This window comes from Mauremys reevesii, linkage group 5 (assembly GCF_016161935.1).
Source record: "Mauremys reevesii isolate NIE-2019 linkage group 5, ASM1616193v1, whole genome shotgun sequence".
Taxonomy (NCBI): domain Eukaryota; kingdom Metazoa; phylum Chordata; order Testudines; family Geoemydidae; genus Mauremys; species Mauremys reevesii.
Genome location: NC_052627.1, coordinates 26,705,019 through 26,719,200, shown reverse-complemented (window position 1 = coordinate 26,719,200; position 14,182 = coordinate 26,705,019). Strand labels below are relative to the sequence as shown.

At 39.6% G+C, this 14,182-nt stretch overlaps 1 long non-coding RNA gene across 2 annotated transcripts in view; it reads right to left on the bottom strand.

Annotated features, from left to right (window-relative positions):
- The window catches only part of LOC120406606, a 291,376-nt gene that overhangs the window by 133,904 nt on the left and 143,290 nt on the right, over window positions 1-14,182 (bottom strand). For both annotated transcript variants that reach the window (XR_005599404.1, XR_005599405.1), the window contains exon 2: window positions 9,004-9,181. This is a non-coding gene — a long non-coding RNA (uncharacterized LOC120406606). The remainder of the gene's footprint in view (window positions 1-9,003; window positions 9,182-14,182) is intronic.

Sequence of the window (14,182 nt, the reverse complement as noted above, 5' to 3'; positions counted from 1 at the left end):
CAACTTTTCACCAGCCATAGAAATGTCACTTCTCACCAGCCACTTTCACCAGTATTTGTTTTCTTGTTGCATTTCTCTTTGATATATCATTGAAAAAAGAATGCTCAGACCAGGCAGGCAGACACTTTTCCACATTTTAGCATTTACCTTTTTCATCTCACATGTGAAAGATCCACAGTAATGTCGTCTTTCCCTGATACTCAGAAAAAAACCCAAACCTTATTCCCCCCCCCCATTCAAGGCAAGTGCACACAAATAAGGCCAGTTTCAGCTGGGTGAGCCAGTAACTTCACAAAGCCTTGGGACCTGTCATCGTCCCAGCAAGTGCACTGAGCCAGTGACTTCAGAGCCTAAGGCCTTGACATCAGCAAAGCAAGCAAAAAATTGCAGAGCCAATGATCTCACAGCTGCCTAGGCCATTGTAGCTACCTTTGTACCAAGGCTTCTCACAGAGGGTGTTTTCTCCCCCATTTCATTTCTACCAGAAGTAAGTTCTGCAAGACTAATGAGAAAAAGAAAAACAAAATTTAAAAGAATTCACACACACACCCCCAGGATAGCTCAGAAGGGAGTATTAGACCAATGACCTAAATGCTACTGGTTCCACACTGGAGTTTGGCAAACCTCTGCTCTTTACCTACACAGCTCTTCTGTAGGGGAAGTGTGCTTAAAATGTTTAAGCAACTTCTCACGTAAACCAGTTAAGGGCCTAGTTATTTGGATAGTTATATTGAGAGAAAGAAAAGCGTTTCTTCAATATAGGAAGTCTAAACTAGGACACCCGAGTGAAAAATAAGACCACTTACAGTTAAACTGCATGGAAAGTATTTTTACTTCTGATTTTGTTTCTATCAGGAATCCCATTTTGCTTCTGAGTACACTGTGGGCAAATATCAATACTTATTTTCCCTCTAACTTTCAACTAGAAATAGAGACTTTTGGTCATATAATACCCTTTTACTGCTTGAAAAGATGACATTTCAAGCCTGATCCCAAGTCTCAGAAAGCCCACTATTAGAGGCAGGCCAAATGGAGGAATATTCCTTCCTCATTGGCGCAACTCCCATTTTAGACATACAATGGGAATTGAAAAGATTAGCAAGCCAGGCTACTGGAACAATTTGTATAGTGGGGGTGCTGAGATCCACTGAACCAAACTGAAAACCCTGTGTATGATGGAAACCACTTCAAGCCAGGGGGTACAGCAACACCACCAGCACCCCTAGTTCCGGCACTTATGTTAGCAAGATATGCCCAGTACCTCTTAATTACATCTGCAATTACAGCCAGGTTGGAACCCATAATCTGACTAATTCAGATTTTCTTAGTTCACCCAACCTTTGCCTAACACCCAATCCACATTATTTTTTTAGTTTCAAAATTAATGAAGGATTGATTTTGTGTGAGGCATAGCCAGTAGGTGGCTGTTGCTTTGATAGTTGTAACTTTGTCAGAGAAAAGATAGAGGGAGCATGGGTCTGTCTGGAAATCCTCAGGAAAACCCTTATTATAAAGGAGATTCTTGGACTGGATGGCTTTCTCCTCCACTCTAAAAAAGATGGAACACAGAGGAAGAATATGAATGGAGGAGATGGTACTACTTCTATTATTTATAATAGTGACATACCTCAACTGTCATTAGATAAGAATAAAAGGGGTAAAAACCAAAGGTGATGTCATGGTAGGGGTTTACTACAGTCTACCACCTAACCAGGAAGAAGAGGTGGGTGCGTCTTTTTTAAACAATTAACATAATCATCCAAAGCACAGGACTTAGTGATGGAGGACTTCAACTATCCAGACATCTGTTGGGAAAATAACATGGCAGAGCACAGATTATCCAAAAAGTTCTTGGAATGTATTGGAGATTTTTATTTTTATTTCAGAAGATAGAGGATGCTACTAGAGGAGAGGCTGTTCTAGATTTGATTTTTACAACTGAGGAGGAACTGGTAGAAAATTTGAAAATGGAAGGTAGTGTAGGTGAAAGTGATCGGGAAATGGTAGCATTAATAATTTTAAGGAATGGCAGGAGGGAAAACAGCACAGCAAAGATAACAGATTTCAAGAAAGCAAACTTTAGCAAACTCAGGGAGTTCATAGGCAAAATCCCATGGGAAGCAGATCTAAGGAGAAAAACAGTTCTAGAGATTTGGTAGTTTCTGAAAGAGACATTATTAAGGGCAAACTATCCCACTATGTAGGAAAGATAGGAGGTATGGCAAGAGACCACCTGGCTTAACTAGCAGATCTTCAATTATCTGAACTCAAAAGAGAGTCCTACAAAAAGATGGAGATCAAATTACAAAGGATGAATATAAACAAATAACACAAGTATGTAGAGACAAAATTAGAAATGCCAAGGCACAAAATTAGATTAAATTAGCTAGAGACATAAAGGGTAACAAAAAAACATTCTACAAATTATGGCAAAATGGCCGATGTTGGTATGGTGGGTTCTGTGCTTTTCTTGGCGGGGGACTAGGACACCACCCCTTGTCCCTGCTCTTGGGGCGCCAAGGGCCCTGATAGTGGCCCCAGAAGGTGGTAGAGAAGGGAAGCAGGGAAGGAGTCTGGGTTTGCTCAAATAAATTTGCTAGTCTCTACGGTGCCACAAGTACTCCTGTTCTTTTTACTCTCTGGGAATGGTTTTCCAACCAGTTATGCACCCACCCTACAGTAGCTCCATCTAGATTGTATTTGCCTAGTTTGTTTATGAGAAGGTCATGCGTGACAGTATCAAAAGACTTACTAAACTCAAGATATGCCACATCTATCACTTTTCCCCTATCCACAATGCTTGTTATCCCGTCAAAGGAAGCTATTAGGTTGGTTTGACATGATTTGTTCTTGACAAATCCATGCTGACTGTTACTTATCACTTTATTAACTTCTAGGTGTTTGCAAATTGATTGCTTAATTATTTGCTCCATTATCTTTCTGGGTACCGAAGCTAAGCTGAGTGGTCTGTAATTTCCCAGGTTGTCCTTATTTCCCTTTTTATATATTGGCATTATATTTGCCCTTTTCCAATCCTCCAGAATCTCTCCCATTTTCAATGACTTTTCAAAGATAATCGCTAATGACTCAGATATCTCCTCAGTCAGCTTCTTGAGTATTCTAGGATGTATTTTGTCAGGTCCTGATTACTTGAAGACATCTAACTTGTGTAAGTAATTTTTAACTTGTTCTTTCCCTATTTTAGCCTCTGATCCTACCTCATTTTCATTGTTAGATGTCCAATCACTACTAATCTTTTTGGTGAAAACTGAAAAGAAAATTTATTTAGCATTTTGTCATTTCCACATTTTCTGTTATTGTTTTCCCACCCTCATTGAGTAATTGGCCCACTCTGTCCTTGCTTGGCCTCTTGCTTCTAATGTATTTTGTGATACAGCAAGGCCAGGGAGCAGTCTAGAGAAGAGAAGACTGAGAGGGGACATAACTGTTTTCAAGTATATAAAAGTTATTACAAGGAGAAGGAGAGGAATTGTTCTCCTTAACCTCTGTGGATAGGACAAGAAGCAATGGGCTTAAATTGCAGCAAGTGTGGTTTAGGTTGAACATCAGGAGAAACTTCCTAACTGCCAGGGCAGTTAAGCACTGTAATAAATTGCCTAGGGTGTTTGTGGAATCTCCGTCATTGTCTAACTTATTATTAAAAATCTCCAAACACCTGTCAGGGATGGTCTAGATAACACTTAGTCCTGCCATGAGTGCAGGGGACTGGACTATATGACCTCTCGAGGTCCCTTCCAGTCTTACAATACCATGACTCTTTGATTACTGTCACTGTAGATCATAATACATACTGAAACTGTTATTGCATGGGCTATGTCTACACTCAGAACTAGGGGTGTGGTTGCCAGGTCTTGTAGATATACTTGGGCTAGCACTCGTTGAGCTACAGAGCTAAAAATAGTAGTATATCTGCAGTAGCATGGCCAATAGTGGGTGAGGAGTTGACATGGGCTGGGCACCCTGAGTACTACACATGGGTTCCAGGCAAGGTACTTGGGCTGGCTGCCTGTGCTACCATGGCTACACTACAATTTTTAGCGCATTAGCTCAACAAGAGTAAGTGTGAATACATCTACACAAGCTGGGAAGCACACAGCTAGCACCAAGTGTAAACATAGTCCATGTGCGAGGTGACAATGGCACTGAGTAAGCACCTGATGATGGCATCCTCTGTGTGTGCACGTCTGTGTGGGGAAATCTCCTGGTAATTGTTGCAATGGCACAATTAAGTGTGCTCCTATATTATTTATGTCATGCCAACCATGCTGGTTTCCTCAAGACAGTAGCTACTATGCAAGGCCCAGATTCCTAGAAATCCCAGGCAACGTGCTATCATGAGGATACTAAAGAAAATATTCTGGATATTTTTTCTTCAGACTTGAAGACTAATTATTAATGAAAATAATTTTTTAGACTTTCAGATAATGTACGGGTAACATATTTTAGACTATTCTATTTGTTTTTAGCTGTATACTCCCTATAGTTAGAGTCATGAAGCAAAAACCTCACAAAATACTTTGAATTTTTATCCCATAAACAGTTAGGGACACACCCCTTCAGAGACTGGAAACACAAAATGTGGCAGCAGTCTTGAAAATCTTAGAAGAATTAAGAAGAGAAATAGTGCAAGGTGAGCAATCAGAGTGACTCCCTGCCAGGCTAAAAGTTGGTAAATGAAACATTACAGATATTTCAATCACTGTAATTTCCTAGAAGTAGAGAACTCTTCTGGCATTATCGTAATAAAACACAGCTAAAGGTACGCGTTCAGGTTTCCATGGTTAAAATGTGATTTTTCGGTTCATGAATAGGTAGTTTGTATATGTGGCATAGGGCAGCGGGTGGCATGTTTACACTTGAAGTACTATTCTTATTGGGTTTATTGTTACAGAGAAAACAATTACTAGGATAAGAACTGCAGAATTGTATGTCAGAAAAGATTATTTTCATAGTTTGACAAAACAGATTGGAAGAAAGGCTCAGTCGACCAAGTTGCAACAAAAATATCAACACATCTAGTACCTACCAATAAAATCTCCTTGGAACAAATATCACCATTCATTTTGATGTGTGAGCAACTGAGCCTTACTCTGAAGATTTACCTTCTCTTCAGGAGCAAGAAAGGGAAAACTAGAGAGAACTTAACAGAAATTAAGGTCACTTGTTAACTGGAAGAGAGGATGATGTAGCAAGCAGCAACCAGCTGCAAAATAGTCACTATAGGGTGATAGCTGCTGGAAAGGGAATTCATATAAGAGGGCAACCATGCTATAGGGAGAATTAGCAGGAACCAAGCAGTTAAAAAAGATAGCGCTTCACCATCCTTATGGAGTCATTTATAACCTTATCAAATTTATCCCCTTTCTATGATCTTATAGAGTATAACTACCAACCTGCTAAAAATTTCAAAGCTCTCAGTACTCAGACTAATGAATCTGGTTGAAAAAAAACTGATGAAACAGTTTTCCCAATTGAAAAGTGCAGTTTTGTTGAAATCAAGATGTTTCTCAGGAATGTGTTCATTTCAGTGATAAGTGTCTGAACAAATTGTTTCAACTTTCTCATTTTGTTTTCATAATGTGGAAAGATTTTGTGTTGTCAAGGTAACAACATTTCATGTTGAATATTATATTAAATATCAAAATATTATATGGATATATTTTATTTAATATATATTATAACATTTCAATATAATCCAAATTAAACATTTCAGTGTTCCTGAATCAAAATGTTTCAACATTTTCTTTCTTTGAAAAGTTTCAAAATTGCAACTTTCTGTTGAAATGAAAAATTTTGAAATATCATTTCTCACAGAATGGAAATTATTTTTTTACCACCTCCACAAATGAACAGCAGATAAACAAGTGCACCTTGGATGAAATTTTATCGCATGTGTCCAGATTGTTTATGGAAACTGCATTCTGTTAAAAATCTACTGATTTTTTTTAAAGTCTGTAGTTTACAGAGATTATGGCATGGATTGCTGGTTGTAGCTGTTTCAGTCTCTTATTTACACCCATTGCAGCCTGGGATGATTCTGCCAGACCTGCAGCTGGATAGGAATCTTAGCATAATGAAATGCGGGTGAGATGTTTAACATACATACTCTAATGTGAAATTGCAGGGATAATATGCTGACCCCAATGGCAAATCACAGGGTTTTCCCTTTTATCATGCCCCTATCTGCTAAATACATATAGCCCACTCTTCTCCATCTCTCGTTTAGCAGCAAACCTCCATCCATCCTTCCCATATTGTCCTTCATAAACACCACTTCTGCATGCAAGATCTGTTTTTCCATAGGAATGAACCCCTCCACCGTACAAGATGCAGGAGTTTGGAGATGGTGGTCATTAAGAAGCTTAAAACACTAAATCACGGTCCTCAACTGAACTGTCCTCTGCAAAGCCACCATTTTTCTTAAAATACTCCCCTGTATGCAGAAAAGCATGTACAGTCCTAGCCTGACCCCAATGATTGATCATACCTAAGGAGAAATTTGGGGGGTCTCTCCACCTACTTTGGGAGCCACTTCAAATATGCTGTGTTCATGCAGTTTAGAGTCAGAATGTGGGTGCCTCTATCATAAGCTATGGGTCACACTCTGCTGATAGTAAAAGCCCTAAAACTCTATGGATTTAGATAAATACAGGAGTGATCTGAAACAGAATTTGGTCCAGTGGTTTCCTGAAGTCCTTTATACACCTTTCTTTGGAATGAATGTATTTGTCTCCTTTCATTTCCATCTCTCTCTGCAGAGTTTTGCTAGTAAAAAGCTTTAGAAAATATGTATTGTTGGCAAACAATGACTTAGTGTATTAAGTGCCACCATGTTTGAAAGACTTGTCTGGGATAACTACATTGAATCATCAAAGTCTGATGTGAGAGGGGAATCATGGCCAGCATGTGTACAGATGTCAGAACAGTAGAAAACTTCCTGTCTCTTATTCTTTTATTTAGCTAGCTATAGATATATTTCAACTAAATTTTGGGCTTGAAAAGTCACAGGATTGGCAGCCTTTGTATTCCATTTAGTCACAGTACAGTTAGAAGCATTGTCAAATTCCCCCGTCTCCCCCCATGGTTGTGAAGTCACACTCTTCTGACAGAACTACCTCAAGGAAATGAGAAGATAGTTGACTCTCCATGATTATCCCATCCTTGGGTTTTCCGCCAAATCTTCGAACCCAGACATCAGTTACTGCTAGCTGTGATGGTGGTATTTGTCATGAGAACACCAATATACTAGCAACTAAATTGAGACAGCAAAACTCTCTGCTCATTCACCCAAATATTGTCAGATAGTAATGATTTAATCATTACTAACCTGGTCTAGATTTGAATCAATGACATAACTGAGACATATACCATTACCATGGCCAAAGCAATATAGTTTCCAAGTCAATAACTATCATACACACACACACACACACACACACACACACCACACACACACAATTCTAGTCCACAATGGACTCTAGCTATAGTTTTGATCTTATTCCTTTATATAACATGAAAAAACTGTATAAACTGTGATATAATGATCCCAACTGAAAATACTATTGTATTTTTTCATTGAAAGAATGGAATTATGTCAAATATATATATGGCAGTGTCATATCATGCAACATATTTAAAACACTGTGGACTAAGATTAAACCACTCCATTAAAATCTATGGAGTTGCACTGGTGATAAATATGGATTATTGCATCTGAGGGGCTTGCAAGATAGCAGAGAATCTGGCTTTGTATCTCTGCTGAAAACAATCATGCAACTCACATTTATTCTCAATTAGGAAAATTGCTGTTACTATAGCTGTCCCAAATTAAATAAAGTATCCATACAACTCACAGACAGGGTCATTTTGCTGTCACCTGAGGCTTCACAATTAATTAAAGAGGTCTTTTAAAAAATGGGCTGAGAAATTATCTGAGTCCTTTCAGAAATACATGCATGTTACCTGTGTGATGCATGAATGTTCCAGGATCCCAAGCGTACATGGGTTCTTGTAATTTATAAGAAAACTAATCAGTCTGCAGGGAAATATTAGCCACTCATATGGAATAGTTACAGAGTAGAGCAATTTTTCTTCCTTTAACTACAGGTCAGGTAGTCCCGAATTAGAAACAGAGCACGGAGGAGTCCATTATTCCCCCACATGCACAACTTTGGGTTGTGCATGTGGGTTTGGCTGACTTTACTCAACCCAGCAAGATCCCAGAAAGTTCATATGCAAGAGAGAGGTATATTGAATGGGAATGGTCAAATTAAAAATATACATATTAAAGGTAAAGTTGACCTGAAAATCTTTTTTTTAAATTCTCTCAGCTCCAGCTGTATATGTTGAATCTCCCAAATTGGAAGGTAAGGCTGGACGTCCAGCACTTATTAAATACAAAATTTATTTTTTTTTCAGGTCCCTCAACATCCAGCCTGATTAAGTTTCTGATACTAATTTTTCAGTGATGGCCCCTCATGCTCTGTAATGGCATTCTCATCACCCAGGGCTCCATGCTGGAGCATTGAGGAAACATTTAAAACAGGGAGGTCATGTAAGTATAAGCTATTAATGTTTTGTGGGTGATTTTTAAATATATATATATTAATACCATTTAAGATATTAAAAAGTGATATTAAAACTTTGCAAACCTTTACCTGCTATTGGTACAATACAGGAAAATGTTAGGGTTTTTTTTTTGTTATTATAGCTGAAATACTGTATACATTATTAAATGTTTATTAAAATTATATAATAAGCAGTATTTATTTACTTATTTTAAAGAGTGCTTATCTGATATAGGCAGAATAGTACTGTAAAGATATATAGTCCCTATTTTATTAGGCTAGATTTGTTATATAATATAAAAAGGAATATAATAAACACACACATTCATTCACACATTATAATATCAAAGATAATCTTTTATAAGCTTTTCAGTATGAATCAATAATAATTAACATTTTGTAAAGTTTTACTTACCCTACCACGATTAAGCATCTTAGATGTAATCCTGCCATTGACTTCAGGGGGACCAAGATTTCACCCCATGTTGCAAGCACGGCTCCATGACAGAAGGCATATCAACAGCACGGTGTACACTGTGACATTATACAGGAGCTGGAGCCAGCAGTCCAAGAGAGGATGGACATCATGGAACCTGAGAAAAGGAGGAAAAAATGCTAAGTTTGAACTTACAGGAACTGCATTTATCAGTCTGGTCTGTGCTGCATGCAGAACACACCGTTGCTGATAACATAGAAGGTTTTTAAAACATTACCTCCATTAACTTTATTGTAAACATCCAAATTCATAATGTTCAGTTGATTCAAGCAAAAAGCCATTTATCTGCCCCATGTCCCACCAAGACAACTATGGCCCATGGGAAAACTGCAATTTGACAGACAGGCCAAGGCTGAAATTATTGGGTACAGGCAGCAGAATGACAGGACTCACATGTTCATAAGTAATCCCACTGATTGGAATTGCCACTTGAGAAATGGGCCCCAAGGCCCAATTTTGCCTTCAGGAGCCAGCCCTACTGTGCCTTTGTGTAAGGTGACTATTACAGCAGTGCCTATGAGTCTCATCCTGCACCAGTTACAGTCAGAGGAAAAGATCCCATTGACTTCAGTGGTCAGGATTAGGCTTTAAAAGACTGACTAAGATTTAGCTAGCATAATTCTGGACCAAGTGGGTCTCATCTCTTTGTTTCCTCCCCATTCCACTGATGTCTCTCTCTCTCTCTCCCAGAGATGGTTTGTTTTTCCTTTCATATGCAAACAGCTCCTGCATTTGGAGCTATATGAATTCAGGCTTGGGCTCAATCTGGTCTCTATAGGTAACTGGTATCAGGACTTGAGTCCTGCCGTTCTGCTGCCCGCACCTAAGAACATCTGCCATAAGTCACTATACATATTGAACTAGATTCTGCCCACAGTTACTCACATTGAGTAGTACCTTAGTCTCTCTGATTTTAATGGAAGTACTTGCTGAGTAAGGTTCAACTCTACATGAATAAGGGGTAGAGGGACATGTCAGATCTTGATCCTGGATTAAAATAAATGAGTCAGGGTGAGTCAGTCAATCAGAAAACCTTCTCTAAGGAAATGATACTTGGAATCCAGGCTGGGTTGCTGCTGAGCAGGCCATCCGTAGTTTTGTTTGTGGCTGGAGCTAATATGGTCTGCATGAAGATGCAGGAAAGTCAGTGTAAGTATATGCATGCTCAATTGATTTGGGAGCGCACAGTGTTCACAACTAGAATAAAGACATACATGCTTTGTGTGTGTCAAATGAGAGACAAATTACACTGAAAAATCTAAACCGGTTTGAAAATCTTCTGGGACAACATGAACATTTTTCAGACACTGATACTGAAAAACATTTTATTATGACAGGGGGAGTATTTACAAATGCTCTTGGCTATCTTTCTGTAAAGCATACTGCTGATGTGCCTTCTGTGAGTGATCATTCACTGATACCCTCTTTGATTGAGTATAGTTGACAAAATGGCAGCTATTAATACAGATGATACATTTATTAATGAGAGACAGGATTCTGCATCTACTCTTTAGCAAAGCAAGCTCCAAACAAACCATGAACGTAAAAGCATAATAGATGGAAGCAGCAGCAGCAGTTGTATGGTCCATATGCATGTAGTACTCATGAGTCGTCATAAGAATAAATTTGTTTTAAAGTAGGATCTAGATTTCCTAATCCCCTCCCAAGAAATCATTTTAGAATTAATCATGGCTAAGAGACATTTTAAAAGGATCTGTAACTGTGAAATAACTATATTTGGTATTTAATTGACCCATGGAACTAAGGCTTTGTTAAAGCTGATTTCCTAAGAAAAGCTGGTTTCTGAAGACCATGAAAAACAGATGGATTCTGGGAAGGAATTAAGTGTCTGCTGGTAGGGGGGTGATGGGTTGCTTCATTAATAAAATTTGAACAGCAGGACGCTGCTAATGAATAGGCACCCTAGAAGTTGCATACCAAATGTATTCCATCAGGCACACACACAAAAAAAAAAACCAGCTCTAATTTTATTGACAAGTTGAGGGATTCTACAAACAAAAAACTTCCTAAAGAAAAGTAAATGGTGGCTGCATAAAGTACTTTTATAAAGCAGTGCACAAACCTTTGAATGCAATATGGCTTTCCACAATAGGTGTTCTGGGTTTTATATTATATATCTTTTCAGGCTTTAGTTTTCCCAAAGTTAACTCTTGAGTTCATTGATATTCTACACATTTTAAAAGACATTTGGTAACTTAAACTACAAAGACTCTTGACAGAGGCATGACAATATCATGCCAGCAAAGTGAAGATTCAGGCCCCAGTTCAGCAAAGCACTTAAGCATGTGCCTAACTTTAAGCCTGTGCTTACATCCATCCCTATGTAGCAAAGTATTTGAAGCACATGCTTGAATATCATTGATTTTACAGAGACTTAAGAAAATGCTTAGCTGAATTGATGTGTTAGTAATGATCATGTCAGGGACGTTTATATTACTGATCTTAAAGCACATTGCAGACATTAACTGGCCTCAAAACAACACTTGTAAAGGAAGGTAAGTGATACACAGGAAACAGCGCATCCACCTCTGTGGTGCAGGGTAGCAGCTATTTAACTGCATACAGCTGAGTTAGATTTTAGCAAGACACCAGGTCTAAATATCTCTACTCAAAAAAAAGTGCAAAAAGTGCCGGGAGTGGGAGAGTAAATGGCCACTCTGATTCTACATCTGATCCAATTATACCTCAAGCATCACAGTCCTCCTCAATACCATATAAGGCATAGATTCAATGTTGACTGTGAAGGAAAAGTGCCACTTATGTTAACTCACAGCACCACTTCCTGTAGCATGTAGAAGTTCCTTGGAGGTTTTCCATCTAAGTACTGATGCAGGCCAAGCCATCATAGCTTGTGAAATCTTGCAGGTTCATTTCATTTGCTCTAGTCGGACACGGTGCAAAGCGTATTGAAGTCAATGGTGATACGGCAGTTTGTACCAGCTGAGGATATGCTCCATGATAGTCATCTAAAGTTTTCTCCTTACAATTCAAATGCAGGAAGTTAAAGAGACACTCTCAAATGTGCTTTGTGAATTCTGCCTAGCTTAAAAGTGCTCAGGAGCTGGATAGCTATGCAGGCTCCCTTGGCTACATACTCAAGGAGGCTGCACTATTCTGAGGGAATACTTGCTCTTTGAAATGGCTTCACAAGGAACGATTGGAACAATGGAGCTTCACAAGGAGCAATGGGGCGATGTGGCCGCATGTAACATCTTGAGAGCATGCTTAGTGCATCCCCAGTATTCTACCACAGAAACAGGGTCAGTTGTAGTACCAATTCGAGTGAAATGATATAGTTTCTGATCCTTGACTCAAGGAGTGCAATCAGGAAGAAGGTCTGAAGGATTCAACACGACTTTGGATCTCTCAGGGGTTGGTAGGAGATATAAGCAGAATAAGGAATACTTAGATACGTTAGACCATTTTTTCTCCGGGCCACACATGCTTTGGCTGAGGCGTCATTAAAAAAAAAACCCAAAAAACAAAACAAAACAAAAACCACACCCTAGACTACTGTAATATTCATTCATTGACTTGTTGTAGGGTTTAAATTTAATTTTCTCTCAAAGTCATTTGCATGAGCATGCACAGTCCTAACTGCAAAGGTGCCACTCAGATCCTTGCCCTGGCTCATTTAATTGTCTCTGTGCCAGGGCTCTGGCAAGAAGTTTTGGGATCCCTGCCCTTGGTACATCAAGCTGGATCCCACCCCATGTTGAATACACAACTTCTGGTGCAAATACTCAAGTCTGGGAGCTTAAAATGTGCTTTCACTAAGCACGAGAGCAAGTAAAATTTGATCACCATGAGTACCCAGTGTATTTTTGGATGCTCAAAAAACAACATACAAATAGTAGTAGTGAATCATCTGTTTACAGAAAGCCAGCACAAGAGGGGCTGGAGGCCAGCCAAAGCAAATTTGTTTTAAAATTTGAGCAAATATTTGCTGACTTGTTTTCTGCAGTTATCACCCAGCGCTGCTAAAATGTGTTTGAAGAAATCATTACTTTGGAATAATAGGAGCAGAGATGGGTTTTATCGAGGAAGTCCAGCATTCACCATGGCAATAAAAGCAACAAAGAGTCCTGTGGCACCTTATAGACTAACAGAAGTTTTGGAGCATGAGCTTTTGTGGGAGAATACCCACTTCGTCGGATGCATGTAGTGGAAATTTCTAGGGGCAGGTGTATATATATGCAAGCAAGAAGCAGGCTGGAGATAACGAGGCTAGTTCAATCAGCTTCCACCCCACCATCAACCTCAGCCTGGACCAATCTTCACGGGAGTTCCACTTCCTTGACGCCCCGGTGCAAATAAGTGACGGTCACATTAACACCACCCTATACCGAAAACCTACCGACCGCTATGCCTACCTTCATGCCTCCAGCTTCCATCCCGGGCACACTACACGATCCATTGTCTACAGCCAAGCACTGAGGTACAACCGCATCTGCTCTAACCCCTCAGACAGAGACCAACACCTACAAAATCTCCACCAAGCATTCTCAAAACTACAACACCCGCACGAGGAAATAAGGAAACAGATCAACAGAGCCAGACGTGTACCCAGGAGCCTACTACTGCAAGACAAACCCAAGAAAGAAACCAACAGGACTCCACTGGCCATCACATACAGTCCCCAGCTAAAACCTCTCCAACGCATCATCAGGGATCTACAACCCATCCTGGACAATGACCCCACATTTTCACAGGCCTTGGGTGGCAGCCCAGTCCTCGCCCACGGACAACCTGCCAACCTGAAGCATATTCTCACCAGTAACTGCACACCGCACCATAGTAACTCTAACTCAGGAACCAATCCATGCAACAAACCTCGATGCCAACTCTGCCTACATATCTACACCAGCGACACCATCACAGTACCTAACCAGATCTGCCACACTATCACCAGTTCATTCACCTGCACATCCACCAATGTAATATACGCCATCATATGCCAGCAATGCCCCTCTGCTATGTGATCGGCCAAACTGGACAGTCTCTACGGAAAAGGATAAATGGACACAAATCAGATATTAGGAATGGCAATATATAAAAACCTGTAGGAGAACACTTC